Raw genomic sequence first — 18,632 nt, 5'->3', positions numbered from 1 at the left:
GCTGAAATCACACGTCTAACTCAGGAAGCTTTTCCAGGCTACAATGATGCTGCCATCCAAATGGAACATTTTAGACATTTTGTAGCTGGATTGGATCTGGTGCTTCAGGCTAAGTGCCATGAACATGGGGCTGCTACTCTGGAACAGACACTTGTAATTGTTAGCCAGAGAGTACAGGATGAAGTTACTTTTAGCTCCCCAAGTCTAATGGTTAACATGCCTGCCACATCTAACCCCTCATTCCAGGCTTCACATGGTGAAACCACACCCACCGCTTCATGTGATGAAGCTTCATGTGATTAGCTTCACGTGATGGCTAATCAAAATTAATAGAGGCCCTTACAACCGACATCAAAGCACTGCAAAGTGATTTTTCAGGACTACGTGAAGAACAACAGGTGATGAAACTGGTTTTGTCAATGCAACAACAGAGGCAGGATGACCCACAACAGGATTCAAGAGGCCGTCCCAGTCAACGGTAGCTCGCCTACTCCAGACTACAGCTCGTCTCATCAGAGGAAACGCTCACCTAGTCGCCCTAGGTACACAGTGCAACGTTACTCACACCAACCATAAGGGCAACGTGATAGCGATGGTGGACAGCATGATGGCTGTGGTAGACCTTCCCAAGACTACAGACAGTACTCTACAGACATAACAATGTCGGACGTCATGAACGGGGCTACAGCAGCTCTGGCTACAACAGACCTCAGACACCCATCAGTATGTATCTACAGACAGGGATAGGGACACAGTCACTACGACCACAAGAACAACATTAGGAGATGGCCCAAAAAGGAGGGCATCCGTTTGATAATTCACACACTCAAGACCAGGGAAATTAGTACTAGTTGGTACTGTGGGTCAAGTGCCAGGTCATCCCTCAAACAAGGCTCAACTATCCATTGGTTACTGACAGGTTCCCATGGTTTCTACAGACAGGGACAAGACAGCCTTTAACACAGGGAGTGGGGTCTACCAGTTTAAAGTCATGCCGGTGGGCTTGTCCAACACACCGCCGACGTTACAACACCTCATGGAACTTGTCTTCTGTGGTTGTCACTGGAACCAGTGCCTCATTTACCTGGATGACGTCATTGTGTTCAGCAGGAACTGTAAAGAACACATGTTTTCCAGAGATTCAGGTCAGCAGGTTTGAAGCTGAAGCCGTCAAAACGCACCTTTGCTCAGAGCCAAGTGACAATTCTAGGTCATGTTGTGTCTGCCCAGGGCTTGAGACCAGATCCCAGAAATGTGGAGCATGTCAAAAATGTACCTCTCCCATCCTTTCCCACAGAAGTCAGGGCATTTGTGGGTTTGTGCACTTACCACATGCGGTTTGGAACTTTGCCCAAATCGCAGCCCCACTGCACAAACTCACACTCAAGGACGTTCCTTTTGAGCAGTCAAGGGAGGCAGATGAGGTTTTCAAATACTTGAGACAGACCCTCTCAGTGCCACCTATCATGTCATTCCCTGACTTTTCCCGAGCCCTTCCTCATTCACTGTGATGCATCCGAGATGGCAGTTGGTGCTGTTTTCAGTCAAGTGCAGAATGGCAGAGAATCAGTGATCGCCTATGCTAGTCACATGTTCAACCCATCTGAGAGAAACTGGTCCACATATGACAAGGAACTCTACGCTATAGCGTGGTCCATCTGATATTTCATACACTATCTGGGAGGCAATCCGTTCAAGGTCGTAACTGATCACATACCACACGTGTGGCTCAGGATGATCCCATTGGACAATGAACCTATAGGGCAGAGAGCACGATGGACACTGGAACTCAATGTTTACAACTACGTGGTCAAGAAGAAACATGCCAATGGCAGTGAGTTGTCATGCTGCCCAGCCCGTCTGACATCTCCTCAAAGTCCCCATCACAGTACGCCTCCTCTAACATCCAGACTATTGTTGGCCTTTGCTGATGCCAACTCCCAGTTACAGCTGGCTTGGAGGAAAAAAACAGAAGGAGCAATACGACAAGGGAACTTTTTTCAAACCATTTTAAGTTGGGGATCTGGTTTTCATGACCGATCCAGCAAAGCTGTACTGCAAACTATCCCTATGTTGGAAGGGCCCATCCAAAATCCTACATCTGTTCGACACAGATGGACAGCCTGGTGTAACATGCAGGGTACTGGATTTGAAATCACCTCAAACTACCCCGAAAGTTATCCATCACAATAGACTGAAACCACTCTATGGTGATGTTGCAGAGAATGGCCACTATCTCATGGGCATGGTTTGAGACAGGCAGCCCCACTGTCAGCTACTCCTGAGACTCCAAGCACTCCACCAGGGTCCCCCCAGGGCACCAGACTTTCCCTTTGTCCCCTGATGCTCCTGCCTGTCTCCTTTGAATCAGGCTGCAACCCCTGTGGGCATTGCTCAGGATAGTCCCTCACCAGGAGCGGACATAATCACTCTATGTAATACTTGACCTCGGAAAAGGTTATTGGTATTCATTCACGTTCCCAGGTGGTCTTTTGAACTATCCTTTGTATGACTTGTTCTATGTGAAGCTAGCAGTTGGATATTAAATATGAATCTTCTAAGAGAGGTTGTTTGGCTAATATCTATATTGACGCCTTAAACTACAATCTAACATGAAAACTCCATGAGATCCTACAGTAAACTCCATGAGACATAAGATGGGAGACTGGACACACGCAAGGCATGGGAGATCGGGGAGGAAGTCTGGCCACCCTTCATCTATCCGAGAAGATGCAATCCAGCTATCAAACAGCGTTGCCCCGCTTGAGACGGAGCTACCAGCCCCGGGAGTCAGCATGTATCCTGGGTGTATACCAACAGGCCGCCCAGTGGCATCCTCTCCAACGGCCACCATAGTTCAGCAGGTCACTTACCCATTGGATTCCATCACGACCACCATCAATGTAGGCAGCCCTATGGTGAGAGATTTTGGCCTGCCTACGATCTGTGGACCGACCAAGGTCCGCTGTCACCCAGGAGCCCATGTCCATGACATCAACTCCCTTCTGCCCACGGTTCTGGCCAACTACTCCATTGACACCATCATCACTCACGTAGGTTATAACGACTTTCATTTTAGGCGATCATTTTACACTAGCACAAGGAAGATAATAATTATCTCTTGCCCCCTCCCGTGCTATCAAAGGTGTCCGTAACGTTTCAGCCGACTCTTTGCCCTGAACAAGTACCTGAAGAAACTTTGTAACAACAGGAATCTCTTTCTGTGACAACTTTCATTTCAATCACTCACGTGGGTATATGCTCCTAAAAACCAATGAGGAGATGGGAGAGGCGGGACTTGCAGCGCATCAAGCGTCACAAATAGAACCAAGTTATATTTTAGAGCCTGGCTACGCAGACGCTCGTTGACGTGTGCGAGCAGTGTGGATGCAATGATTGAATAACATGTACAGTTGAAGTCGGAAGTTTACATACACTTAGGTTGGAGTCATTAAAACTTGTTTTTCAACCACTCCACAAATGTATTGTTAACAAACTATAGTTTTGGCAAGTCGGTTAGGACATATACTTTGTGCATGACATAAGTAACCTTCCCATCAATTGTTAACAGACAGATTATTTCACTTATAACTCATTGTATCACAATTCCAGTTGGTCAGAAGTTTACATACATACACACACAGGGTAATACCAAACACATTATTAAGAAACACTATCCTACCTCTGAAGTTGCTACATATTTTATGTATGAACAATTCTCCACCACCTATTCTGCCTTCCTCTTGTGATGATTTAGTTGATAACATTAATAGAAAATGAAGGGCAACCATTGATGCCATAGCTCCATTACGTTTGAAAAGGGCCACATCCAAACAGAGAGACCCTTGGATGAGTGAGGAAATTAATCAATTAAAGAGAAATTACAGAAAGGCAGAGCGGAAATTGAGAAAGTCAAAGTTGCAGGTCCATTATGATATTCTGAGAGAGCAACTTGGCATATATAACAAGGCAATTAGAAATGCCAGACGGGCTCATTTTTCTAACTTGATCACTATTAATCAGAATAATTTGAGAGTGCTCTTCTCGACCATTGATGGCCTGATAAATCCTACCACCTCAAACCTATTTGAACTTCCCTCCACATCTAAATGTGATGACTTTGCGGCATATTTAAGAGATAAGATAATCAACATTAGGCTGGGTATCAGTCAAGCAAAAACTGATGAGAAGTTTGATGATTTGTTCCCTAGCCTACCACGCAAAGGCACTACAGATGTATTTTCCCTGGTTGACACAGACATGCTCAGGAAAGTGATATTACAACTTAAGACTTCTACTGGCCTTCTTGATCCTATCCCCACCACCTTCTTCAAAACAGTTTTTAATAGCATATCTAAAGAAGGCAGCCTTAGTTAAAGTGGGAGATTATCTTAGAGCCAACCGAGATGCCAAACAGCTCTCTGTCCTTGTTGTACTCTTGGATTTAAGTGCTGCATTCGACACAGACTGGAGAGGTGGATTAGTTTTGGTCTGGTACTGTTCAGTTTATATATGTTACAAGGGGTAACATATATAAACTGAACAGTACCGGACCCAAAATCAAACCTTGTGGAACGCCACATGTGATATGTATTTTCTCTGCGTTATGTTCACCGTATACGGTGACAGAGAAATCTTGACCAAATAAATAGGTCCTAAACCAATTTAGATCTGAACAGCACTATCAGAAAGCACAGCAAGGATTTTCACTGCTACACAGACGATACACAACTTTATATTTAAGTGTCACCAGAGAATATTTGGGATAAATGATTAGACTGTATTAGTGATTTAAATACTTGCGTGGCTTGCAACTTCCTCCAACTATATCAAGACAAGTCCAAGGTACTTTGTTGTTGGTGCCAAAGCACAGAGCGCAAATCTGGCCGCACATATTAATTCATGGGCAATAAGACAAAACACCTAGGTGTGAGTTTTACATTCAGAACACAATTTCGAATCACACATTAGGAATGTGACAAAAATCTTCTTCTTTTTTTACCACCTGAGGAACATTGCCAAAGTGTGCAGTTTCTTTCTCAGGCTAGGACAGAGAGACTCATCCATGCTTTTATTACAAGCAGGCTTGACTACTGTAATGCTCTCCTGACTGTTCTACCCAAGAAAGCCATTGGTCAACTGCAAAACATACAGAATTCTGCAGCACGGGTACCAAGATTCTTCAATTGGTTTTAAACCAATCCACGATTGTGCACAATACATGTCAGACATGCTTTTAGGTTATGTACACAGTAGGTCCCTCAGCTCCTCTGGCACTGGCCTTTTAACTATCCAAAACCTAGGATCAAGAGGCTTGGAGAGGCAGCCTTTAGTTATTATCCCCCCAGCATCTGGAATAGCCTGCCAGAGAACCTGAGGGGGGCCAAAACTGTGGACATATTTAAAAGAGATCTTAAATTGAATCTTTTTAGCTTTTCTTAGGGTGCTTTTTAGTCGTCCAGTTTGTGTCATTCTTTTGTTTTTTATCTTATGTTTGTTGTGTTGTAAATATTTCTGCTTTGTTTTTTTACATATTTTTTCCTGAGGCACATTTTGTTGCATCCCATGTCTGAAATGTGCTGTATAAATAAAGCTTGATTTGATGATTTGATAAGATACATTTAATCTTACGACACATTTGACTTCTCTGAAACATGAAACACTCACCCACTTGCACCCACTCACATACTGTACATCTACACTATATACATACTTCCTCTGTTTTAACTTGACTTACTTCACAGTACATACACAGCACATGCACACGGGTACATAATTGTCACGCCCTGGCCATAGAGAGGCTTTTATTCTCTATCTTGATTAGGCCAGGGTGTGACTAGGGTGGGCATTCTAGTTTCTTTATTTCTATGTTGGTGTGGTTCCCAATCAGAGGCAGCTGTTCGGTTTTCCCTCTTTGTTATTTTGTTTGAGTGTTTTGAGTATTACATTTATCATGAACACTTACCACGCTGCACCTTGGTCTCCTTCTTCATCCGACGACAGCCGTTACAATAATACATTTATTTAGTGAATATACTGTATCATGTGTTGCCCTCTGCTTCTGCTGCTGGACGCACTCGACACGAGTTGTTCTAACTAATTGCATCACTGGGAGATTAAGAATATAAACAGTGAACACTGACTTAAGGAGAAAGAACGTTTACAACAGATAAAGGGCTCTATTTTTGGCTGGCGCTAAGGAAGCACAGGTGTCAAATTCACGTTCATTTTTCTATTTCGTCATGTAAAAACTGTCTCACTGGTATTCTCCAGTCATAACACGAGGTTTGTCAATTTACCTGTCTAACATCAGCTCGCTTGAACTGAGGTGGGAGGGGTGGCAATATTTGAGGTGTGTCCTTAAAAACAAGTGCAAATGTGACCATTTCATGCAGTGCTAATGGGAAGTTTCAAGACCCACAAAAGTGGGTTTTAAGGCTTTAACATTTTCTGTGCTAAAAATAACCTTTTTTAATGCTACTTTATAGAACCGTAGGAAAGGTTATTTATAGCACCATATAGGTTCCATTTAGAACCTCATGAGCATAGTTATTTTTTAACTTCAAGAAAGGGTTCTATTTACAGTAGCACCAAAAAAGGGTTCCGCTATGGTTACAAGCTAAAGAACCCTATTTGGTACTATTAAGCACAATTTTTTGTGTGTGTACTGGCAGCTAGTTCAGTGAAGAACCATCTCCAAGGACCACATGCAAGGATAAAACGTGTGGAAAACCACAGTGGGATCACTTTTTGAATGAAAGGTAGAAGTGAATGAATACTGTATAAAAGAGCTCTGTCCTTGGACAGTGGTTACAGCATACTGCGTTATTCGTTATTCATCATTCTAATCGAAGACAAATCCATACTGAAAAACCTAATCAAATATGTACAGTATAGCATCATGGAGTGTGAACCATACCACCACCATACCATACAATAAGTATAATCAGAGATATTCTCACACTTGGAAGAGCTCTCTTCTTCACTAACTGGGGTTGCCATGGAAACATGATGGGCAAAAAAGGAGGATGGTGGTGGGTGGGCAGGGAGGGGTAGTGGGCAGAGAGTTTTGCTGATATAAATGACAAGATGTTTGCTGATATACATTCGTATCATGTTGAGGTCATATCTTGTATATTAGGGGTTGAAAATACCTGTTTGACTGGAGAGAGAGAGAGAGAGAGAGAGAGAGCTGCATGGGTTTGTCAAACAAAGCAATGGGGGTCTTTGTAATGAATGGGAAAATACAGTGCATTCAGACAGTATTCAGACCCCTTCCCTTTTCCCACATTTTGTTACGTTACAGCCTTATTCTAAAATTGAAAACAGAAATACCTTATTGACATAAGTATTCAGGCCCTTTGTAAAAACTCGAAATTGAGCTTAGGTGCATTCTGTTTCAATGAATCATCCTTGAGATGTTTCTACAACTTGATTGGAGTCCACCTGTGGTAAATTCAATTGATTGGACATAATTTGGAAAGGCACACACCTGTCTCTATAAGATTCCACAGTTTACAGTGCATGTCAGAGCAAAAACCAAGCAGTGAGGTCGAAAGGAATTTTCCGTAGAGCTCCGAGACAGGATTTTGTGGATTTTTGTGGATTTTCTGGGGAAGGGTACCACAGTCGCCTCCATCATTCTTAAATGGAAGAAGTTTGGAAGCACCAAGAGGTGACCAAGAACCCGATGCTCACTCTGAGTTCCAGAGTTCCTCTGTGGAGATGGGATAACCTTCCAAAAGGACAACCATCTCTGCAGCAATCCACTAATCAGGCCTTAATGGTAGAGTGGCCAGACGGAAGCCACTCCTCAGTAAAAGGCATATGACAGCCCGCTTGGAGTTTGCCAAAAGACACCTAAAGGACTCTCTCTGGTCTATTGAAACCAAGATTGAAGTCTTTGGCCTGAATGCCAAACATCACACATGGAGGAAACCTGGCACTACCCCTACCGTCTACCTCCTTCTTTCCACTCCTCTCCTCTTTTGACCTCACCCTCTCACCTTCCCCCTCTACTCACAAGGCAGGCAATACGCTCGACCTCATCTTTACTAGATGCTGTTCTTCCACTAACCTCACTGCAACTCCCCTCCAAGTCTCCGACCACTACCTTGTATCCTTTTCCCTCTTGCTCTCATCCAACACTTCACACACTGCCCCTACTCGGATGGTATCGCGCCGTCCCAATCTTCGCTCTCTCTCCCCCGCTACTCTCTCCTCTTCCATCCTATCATCTCTTCCCTCTGCTCAAACCTTCTCCAACCTATCTCCTGATTCTGCCTCCTCAACCCTCCTCTCCTCCCTTTCTGCATCCCTTGATTCTCTATGTCCCCTATCCTCCAGGCCGGCTCGGTCCTCCCCTCCTGCTCCGTGGCTCGACGACTCATTGCGAGCTCACAGAACAGGGCTCCGGGCAGCCGAGCGGGAAATGGAGGAAAACTCGCCTCCCTGCGGACCTGGCATCCTTTCACTCCCTCCTCTCTACATTTTCCTCTTCTGTCTCTGCTGCTAAAGCCACTTTCTACCACTCTAAAGTCCAAGCATCTGCCTCTAACCCTAGGAAGCTCTTTGCCACCTTCTCCTCCCTCCTGAATCCCCCCCCCCTCCTCCCTCTCTGCAGATGACTTCGTCAACCATTTTGAAAAGAAGGTCGACGACATCCGATCCTCGTTTGCTAAGTCAAACGACACCGCTGGTTCTGCTCACACTGCCCTACCCTGTGCTCTGACCTCTTTCTCCCTCTCTCTCCAGATGAAATCTCGCGTCTTGTGACGGCCGGCCGCCCAACAACCTGCCCGCTTGACCCTATTCCCTCCTCTCTTCTCCAGACCATTTCCGGAGACCTTCTCCCTTACCTCACCTCGCTCATCAACTCATCCCTGACCGCTGGCTACGTCCCTTCTGTCTTCAAGAGAGCGAGAGTTGCACCCTTCTGAAAAAACCTACACTCGATCCCTCCGATGTCAACAACTACAGACCAGTATCCCTTCTTTCTTTTCTCTCCAAAACTCTTGAACGTGCCGTCCTTGGCCAGCTCTCCCGCTATCTCTCTCAGAATGACCTTCTTGATCCAAATCAGTCAGGTTTCAAGACTAGTCATTCAACTGAGACTGCTCTTCTCTGTATCACGGAGGCCCTCCGCACTGCTAAAGCTAACTCTCTCCTCTGCTCTCATCCTTCTAGACCTATCGGCTGCCTTCGATACTGTGAACCATCAGATCCTCCTCTCCACCCTCTCCGAGTTGGGCATCTCCGGCGCGGCCCACGCTTGGATTGCGTCCTACCTGACAGGTCGCTCCTACCAGGTGGCGTGGCGAGAATCTGTCTCCTCACCACGCGCTCTCACCACTGGCGTCCCCAGGGCTCTGTTCTAGGCCCTCTCCTATTCTCGCTATACACCAAGTCACTTGGCTCTGTCATAACCTCACATGGTCTCTCCTATCATTGCTATGCAGACGACACACAATTAATCTTCTCCTTTCCCCTTCTGATGACCAGGTGCCGAATCGCATCTCTGCATGTCTGGCAGACATATCAGTGTGGATGACGGATCACCACCTCAAGCTGAACCTCGGCAAGACGGAGCTGCTCTTCCTCCCGGGAAGGACTGCCCGTTCCATGATCTCGCCATCACGGTTGACAACTCCATTGTGTCCTCCTCCCAGAGCGCTAAGAACCTTGGCGTGATCCTGGACAACACCCTGTCGTTCTCAACTAACATCAAGGCGGTGGCCCGTTCTTGTAGGTTCATGCTCTACAACATCCGCAGAGTACGACCCTGCCTCACACAGGAAGCAGCGCAGGTCCTAATCCAGGCACTTGTCATCTCCCGTCTGGATTACTGCAACTCGCTGTTGGCTGGGCTCCCTGCCTGTGCCATTAAACCCCTACAACTCATCCAGAACGCCGCAGCCCGTCTGGTGTTCAACCTTCCCAAGTTCTCTCACGTACCCCGCTCCACTGGCTTCCAGTTGAAGCTCGCATCCGCTACAAGACCATGGTGCTTGCCTACGGAGCTGTGAGGGGAACGGCACCTCAGTACCTCCAGGCTCTGATCAGGCCCTACACCCAAACAAGGGCACTGCGTTCATCCACCTCTGGCCTGCTCGCCTCCCTACCACTGAGGAAGTACAGTTCCCGCGCAGCCCAGTCAAAACTGTTCGCTGCTCTGGCACCCCAATGGTGGAACAAACTCCCTCACGACGCCAGGACAGCGGAGTCAATCACCACCTTCCGGAGACACCTGAAACCCCACCTCTTTCAGGAATACCTAGGATAGGATAAAGTAATCCTTCTCACCCCCCCTTAAAAGATTTAGATGCACTATTGTAAAGTGGCTGTTCCACTGGATGTCTTAAGGTGAACGCACCAATTTGTAAGTCGCTCTGGATAAGAGTGTCTGCTAAATGACTTAAATGTAAATGTAAATGTACCGTGAAGTATGAAGGTGGCAGCATCATGCTGTGGGGATTTTTTTCTGTGGCAGGGGCTGGGAAACGAGTCAGGATCGAGGGAAAAATGAATGGAGCAAAGTACAGAGAGATCCTTGATGAAAACCTGCTCAGGACCTCAGACTGGGGCAAAGGTTCACCTTCCAACAGGACAACGACGCTATGCACACAGCCAAGACAACACAGGAGTGGCTTCAGGACAAGTCTCTGAATGTCCTTGAGTGGCCTAGCCAGAGCCCGGGCTTGAACCCGATCGAACGTCTCTGGAGAGACCTGGAAATAGCAGTGCAGCGACGCTCTCCATCCAACCTGATAGATCTTGAGAGGATCTGCAGAGAAGAATGGTAGAAACTCCCCAAATAGAGGTGTGCCAAGCTTGTATGCTGATTTCAAAGCTGATTGCCAACAAAAACTTTATTCATTCACTTATTCGGTCTTTGTCTCTCCCAAAGATGATCTATTGCCTGAGCGAACTGGCTGTGTTCCGACAGGCCGCCCCACTCTTGCCTTGGGAATGACGATATTACTGGTTAAAGAGACAGCACACATTTTTATAAAATAGGCTATTTGTATGCAAATATACAATAAGGAAGGGAAACAGATTGTTTGCTTTCTGTAGTTCCATGGAATCAGCCAAAACAAGCTCAAAAACTCAATGTAGGCACACACATTGTGTGTATTGTGGATATGCCTAGGCTTCATCTTGATTTAGCCAGTATATCAATAGAGATTTTTAATTCAAATAAATTATTACCATTATGTTGTTATGTAGATTGGTAAATACAAAGTAAAATTGATTGTATGATTGTATAATTGATTCATTAAGGCATACATGGCATCTGAAAAATGTTGAGTTAAAAAAATTGTAATGTAATGATAACTCAAAAGATGCCCAGCGATTGAACAGAGCAGTAGCTGAGCTTAACTGTTTGGATCAAGTGCCATTCTGTGACTTTGGCTAATATGCCTTCTTTTTCCCCAGTGGTATTGTTTTGGTATTGTTTTGGTATTGAGTATCGTAATGGAATCGAGTATTGTGATACTATACCTGGTATCGGTATCGAAGTAAAAATTCTGGCATCGTGACAACACTACTTGTTTTGTGATTTTTATTTCACAATCGACATTCAATTTCAAACTATGATTGGTAATCTCAGAACTTTGTTAAGGGAAGCTGAGGTAATCAGTCCCATTAGCTGCTGGACACACCACCTCATCACTGATGGGAGATAGTAGCTATAGCTGTTAGTTGAAGGTGTGGCCTGGGTTTTCAATCAACCATCTCACTCATACTGTATATGCTGTTGCAAAACTGGTTGAAAATACATCATTTCAACCAGTTTTGCCGTTGCTAAAAGGATACGACAAGATGTTGATAACCTTTGCCAAGCTTTGGTAGTGGACATATAGAGGTGTTCATGTAATACTATTTGTAAAGATACATGTCTTAATCTTAAACATATACGTTTTTTCAAAAAGTTAGTACAAAAGGAATGTGCACACCTACATCTCTCAGCACCCATGACTATAGTTAGTAATAACCTGTGGTCATAGTATGCCACCTATAGCATGTCCTGTCACTCTTCCCGTGGGTGGGCCCCTGGTGAGAAAGAGGCTAGTCAGTTCAGTCTTTGGCCAGATAAAGTTGGTCTGTGTGATTTGGTTCACTCGGCTCTCAGCAGCGCGACATACATCATCAATTTGTACACCAGGAGTGTCCGTATAAATTCTCCCCCCCTGGTGCGTGTGTGTGTGATGGTGTTCAGGGGGATATTGTTCAGTCATACCCTAGCAACAGACAAGGAAGCAAATGAGCAGGAACAAGTGCAATGATTGCTGCTGAATCTGCCATCTCTACAGAAACACAACCCCGACATTACTGTAGACCATATGGTGCATTGATGAAACCTCTTCTCTCCCTCCAAGAGAAAAACAACTGAAACTGCCTGTGCTCCATTGGCAAGACAGTGATTCACGCTCAATCAAAATAGTGTGAGGAGAACACTTATAATGGCAAAAACTTCATAAACAACCAAATATTCTGTCCAAATCAACTGTCCATATTATTCTACAAGGTAAAGTAGACTGAATTAACTATTTTACAATGCTACATTTTCTTCTACCTTCGATTCTGTTTTATAGCTGTTTAGACCTGTCAAGGCAAAACCCAGAACTTTTGTTTGGTGTACTTTAGTGGAGCAGGTGTTTAGCATGGCTATGCTTGGTATGGTGAGATCATGAAGCATACAAATATGCCAGCCATATCCTTCTTCCTGTCTCATAGCGTGTGTACCAATAGTATCTCCTTTCTCTCGAACTGTGTACTTGTTCAGTTCCCTTTATGGATTTGAAAGGATATGACTGGTATATGGAAACTTCCTCTAGCCCATGCCTACACCAATCCACGCTTTACAATTTGTGGGGAGTAGTGAACGAGTGCACACTTTTAGAGGAAGGAGAACTTGTTGGGACTGAGCCACAGTCTGTTGTTGTAAAGCCTTCCAACAGGAGCTACAGGGTACAGGTGACCCAAAACTCTTTAATTGATGTTAGCAATCGAATCCTCCCACTCGACTGTCCCTTGTACCAGGTGGGCTTGGTAGGGACTCTCCATTTGCAGAGCCTGAGTTTAATGGAGGAATCAGGGCCAACCAAGAAGACCAAGAAGGGGGCCAAAAGGAACTAGGCCAAGGTATGGTCTAAGGACTGACTGTCATAGTCGCCCCCAAAAAATCCTAAAGATATAGAACACGGACACAATGGCATCACCACATACATTTAATTAGGCTTAGTCATACAACGTTTTGATCTAAGAGTGGATCTTAGTCTGTTGATAGCAAATAAAGTCCTACTGCAAGTTCCCCAGATGTGTGTTGAAGAGATATGGGGATACACAAGCTTGAAGTATGGGAGGTAGATAGATATAAATGATATCTCTGGCAATATTAGCAAAACATTTCCCACTTAGTAGAGCTCATAATACTTTCCCCTTAAACAGGAGACAGCAAATAACCAAGGGGACCAAGAGTCATTTGACATGAGTTGGAGCTGCTACGACAACTGTCAACTCTTGCTCAGCCTCCTCTTAGTTCTGAGGAATTTTCTATCAGGCCATGGTCACGTCATTAAATCTGACTCGTGGCGGAATCAACCATCACAATAGCACTTGGCAGCCAAGAGAGCTGCTCCCTCCCTACCCAGCTATCTCTGCACAATGATTCCCAGTGAAACAGGAGTTCAAAAAGAGAAGACAGTGTGCATAATTGCTCCACTTTGAACCCTCAGCTAGCAAGCTAACACACACATACAAGTACCAAATCCACACCAGCCTCCCATCACGTGCATTGAAAAGCTGCAGGTCTCTTCAACGCAGATCCCTCTAGCAGCATACAGTACAGTAGTCAACTGCCTCCAATACAATGTGCCTCTCTCCCTTGGAATCCAAATAACGGCATTTCTCAAATTATTGAGTGACTAAGTACAAATGCTGCTTTGAGCACATGTTTCAACCAAGCACAGGTCCTTGAGATCCATTGGTACAGTACAGTTCACTGGCTTTTACTATACAAAGACTCCCGATTGAAGCTTCTGTTTTCATCAACTGTGAGCAGCAGACAGTTGTGAACATATTGATGTAGAAGAGTCTAGAATAGGTTCTACTGAGCTAGACTTTCAGACCAAACAGTTTGCAGTTAGTCCTCTTGGTAAGTGGTGCATGATGGCACCTTCATATGGACGGTAATGTTGTTAGTTGGTAGATGTCCCCATGCTGTGTTAAGTGGCACCCTGATCAGGTGGTGAGATGTCAGACAGCACAGCCAGTAACCCTCCCTAACAGACCTGAACACCATCACACAACACATGGTGGAGCCAGAAGGAGCCTATGCCCTGTCTGCCCTCAGACAGAGAGCCCAGCTGCTCAAGGCACTGCTCAAATACAGCCTCCATAGATTAAACACGTCTGATTGTGTCTATTATAACATTGGCATTATAACGGGTATCACCATTGGTATGAGTATGAATGGCTTGTGTGAATATAATGAGTTCTATATAATGTCATTGGTATAAGTATGATTGATGCTCAGTCTGTAATAATTAAAATAATGGCTATATGTTCTTAACTTGTTTTAACATTTCAATAAATAAACAATTAAACAATGCGTGCTAAGATGGATATAAATATTTAACACATAACACATAAGTAACAAGGACTTACACCCTAAGGCAACACTAACAGTAGACACCTTGTGTCGATGAATGGCCATAACACCTGCAATCATAAAGAGATTACACGTCTTATTCTAGACAGATATACCTAAAGGTGGTATCTATTTGTGACTGAAATAATCATGATTTAGATTAACCCATAGCACCTTTCCAGCTTTTCTAAAACTCCAAGTCACTACTGTGTTTCAGTGATCCATTTCATCTCTCAGTTCAAACACACACACACACACACACACACACACACACACACACACACACACACACACACACACACACACACACACCACAGCATGCTGGTCAATTCCCTTTCTCCTCACTTGAACCAAAAATGTTAACTTCAAGACCTTCCCCCGGCACTCAACTCTGCGTTGCTATGGAATATTCATCAGTACAGCGTGAGAATGCCCAAGACTCAATGGGCTTCAAAAGGACCTCAAAAAGTTCCATAGCTGAATCTAACTCTGATAGGTACTTCAGATTTCAAGTAGGTCTCACAGGGGGACATTCAGAAGGCCAACTGGTGTTCTTTTGTGATGTATCGCAAAAGTGCACTCAGTAAACGGAAGCCTAATTCAAACTAAAAAGTTTGACTGAATAGCCATTGTATGCTACAATATAGAGCATTAGTGACTGAGTGTCAAATTCTCACAGGAGGGTTTTGGGCTCAATCCCCCCAAAAAAGTCATCCAACTACGATCTACTTTTTGTGGGGTGATAAGAGGCTTTTGACTCCTTTCTACATGAGATGAATGGGGTTATTGGTCCTGTAAAGTGAGCAGAGAAACAACACACAATGGGTGTGACTTCAAAACAGGAAGGAGGGTGGTTTTGATGGTGTTTCATGAAGAAGGATAGAGCTTAATTGGATGAATCTCTATTCCCAGTTAAATATGTTAGCCTATAGAGGAACTGCGTCTGTTTCTGGTCCTGTATGGCTCAGTTGGTAGAGCACGGCACTTGCAATGCCAGGATTGTGGGTTTAAATCCTTGGGCCACCTATATGCAGTGGTGTAAAGTCCTTAAGTAAAAATACTATTTAAAGCATTTACTTAAGTCGTTTTTTGAGGGAATCTGTACTTTACTTTACTATTTATATTTGTGACAACTTTTACTTCACAACGCAGAATTAACAATGAGGACAGACTGTAGTAGCCTATGCTATAGGTAGAGAGGGCAGAGAAAATCCAAGTTGCCTCAGTACCTGTTCACCACATAATGTGATATAACAATACATTAATATAGCGCCTGGTAGGGCCTACTGTAGCCTACACTATATGCTGCTATGGTCAGCTTTAAATCTTAGGACAGATCTCGGAAGTCTCATGGAGGATGGTCATGCTTGCATGGCACATGCAGTTTTTTGGTGTGTTGATTGATTAGAATATTTCACTTTTCGTAGGCTAGCACCTGCATCTCCAGCTCTGCACGGTCAATAACATCTATCCTTTCCCCGCTCTTAAGACCAACTTATCATTGTGACTTTTAAATAGGCTATTGCTCCTGTAAATCACTCTGGATAAGAGCATTTTCTAAATGACTAAAAAGTGAAATATAATGCAATAATACAATTTCTATATAGCCTACCAGTGAGCAATACACAGCCCCTAGGATATAATTTAGTAATATACAAGGTATGATTTAGGAATAGTGCATGTTAAAACATAGTCAATACTGTGTCACATTCTTCTTGACCTGTCAAACTTTGCTTTAGATTGATAATGTGCAGAACAATAGAGCATGGACTACAGATGAGGTGGGAGTGGAGACAACTTGTGCATGTGCTTATAAACAATTGATTCAATATTATATTTATTTGTAATAATAATAAGCCTACTCTTCCAGTATGTAATATAGCCTGCTATTGTATGCAATAGATCTTCTAAATTCAACATATTTTTTCAAATGGAAAATAATCTATTTGTAGGCTATTTCCATAAACGGCATAATTTAGCCAAATAGCATAGAAGGCTACAATGTTAAAACCTACATCGATATGGAGGTAAAATTGTATTGTACAGTTGCTATAGACCTGTAGGAAAGACACTATTAAAGCATGTGAATAACGCTTTAGCCAATTCTATATTGATGCACAAGTATTTCTGATACAACTGGCATGCTGTGACAGTGAGTAGCCTAGCCTAAAACAGCAGAGTTAATTTCTTACCTGGTTGCATTGTTAAAGTCGGGAAGTGAGGAAACGTCGCGCGTCGGTATCCCAGGTGGAGCAGGTGTGCACTGTCCTTGGTTCTGAAATCTAGATCAGATTGGCAGGAGTGGGAAATTCCTCGACATTCTTGACCACATAGTTGTGCTCGAAATTCCAAGGCGCTGAGTGTAGGATATAGTTGGCTATTATGACTTTAAACGGACACACTGGCCAGAGTAGATAGTCAAGTATAAAGTTATGTAATTCAAAATGCTCCTAAATGTCTCGATCTGCAAGCGCTCTTCAAAACCAGATTGAATGGACTGTTCGTTCTGAACGATAGAGTTAATTTTCATTAGTCAATTTAAACATCACGTGCCATTTAATAATGCGATTATAACATTCTTGCTTCATGTATTTCCAATGAAATGCCTTCAATGGCAGAGAGAGAGAGAGAGAGAGAGAGAGAGCGATAGAGATATCCTTCTCTGCAAGCGAGTTCATCAGGTCAACTTCGAAACAGACGCACCCCCTGACTGATATGCTCTGTTGTCTCGCGCGCAAATTGCTTGCTGTGTAGCAGTTGTTCTTGGAATGTAGCCTGCACTGGGTTATTGTTATGCAAAAAGTACTATTTGAAATTTGCCATAATAATCTACTTGTCTTGGATCTATACAACTGTAAATATTAATTAATGTCCTTTATGGAATACCTTCCCAATAAATTAATATCTAGGCATATTCCCATCTCAGGAAATCTGATATCCACCAAATGCCTTTGATGGTCTTTACTGATGGCTACTCTTGTATCTTTACACTGTTAATAACCCAAATGCATTCTTGGCAGGAAGTTAATTTCAATTGCTCAGTTTAATTTCCCCATCAAGCTACAGAGACACATAAAGCTTCAGTAGCCTATGTAAACTCACATTATTTCAAGAACCTTGCCTGGCTTGGTTACTATGTAGACTGGACTTCCATTCCCATTTGGTTATGGGACTGTAAAACTAGGACTGCTGCCTTCTGTTAGTGTGGAGAAGTTCAGTTAGCTGTGTTTAAGGAGTGCCTGTCCAGTGCACTGACATAGGCTACCAACTACTATCAGTGCCCCCTGCCCCCCTCTGCTTGTGCTTTACCATCTTCCTATCTACATTTAGAGGATGAAATAACAGGAGGAGTCACCATGCATAGGAACGATAGCCTACACTGTAATGGAAAACTGTAATTTACCTGGTCATTTGAGATATTATCAAGATAAACCTTTAACCTTTATTTAACCTTTATTCAACCAAATGATGATGCATTTGGTGAAAATTGCTGTATTTCTAATGGTACTGTAATTCCACACCAGAGAGTACCGTACCGTATCTTCGGAGCACCAAAAACCTTTTAACTACTAGTGGGTGCATGGTAATGTTGTTTCTGTCTCATTAACATATTTTGAGGTGTGCCTTGTAAGAGGCTATATTTGTTGCACCCGTGAGCAGTCCCAACGTAACTCGTATGTCGTTATAGTGCCCAAACCATTTAGAATGTACAGCACAGGGGACAGATTAGAGTGGCAGCAAGTCTTAAACCTTAAATGATTTAATATTTTGCGATGTCTGTCTTGCCCTGTAGTTGCTGCCAGTTTGTAAGCTTTTGTTAAGATCTCAAGAAGTGCAAGTGATGTAAAACACCAAATATTAATATGCTGTAATGTGTAAACACTTCATCAAACAGCCAACCTGCTTGCATCAATCCCTTGTAATTGCAGTAAAATAGCCAACTGTGAAATACAAACTCCTCCCCTCAATGAATGGAATT

The sequence above is a fragment of the Oncorhynchus nerka genome, linkage group LG15 (assembly GCF_034236695.1).
Source record: "Oncorhynchus nerka isolate Pitt River linkage group LG15, Oner_Uvic_2.0, whole genome shotgun sequence".
Classification (NCBI taxonomy): Eukaryota; Metazoa; Chordata; class Actinopteri; order Salmoniformes; family Salmonidae; genus Oncorhynchus; species Oncorhynchus nerka.
The sequence above is the reverse complement of the archived record's forward strand: the minus strand, read 5'-3'. Positions refer to the sequence as shown.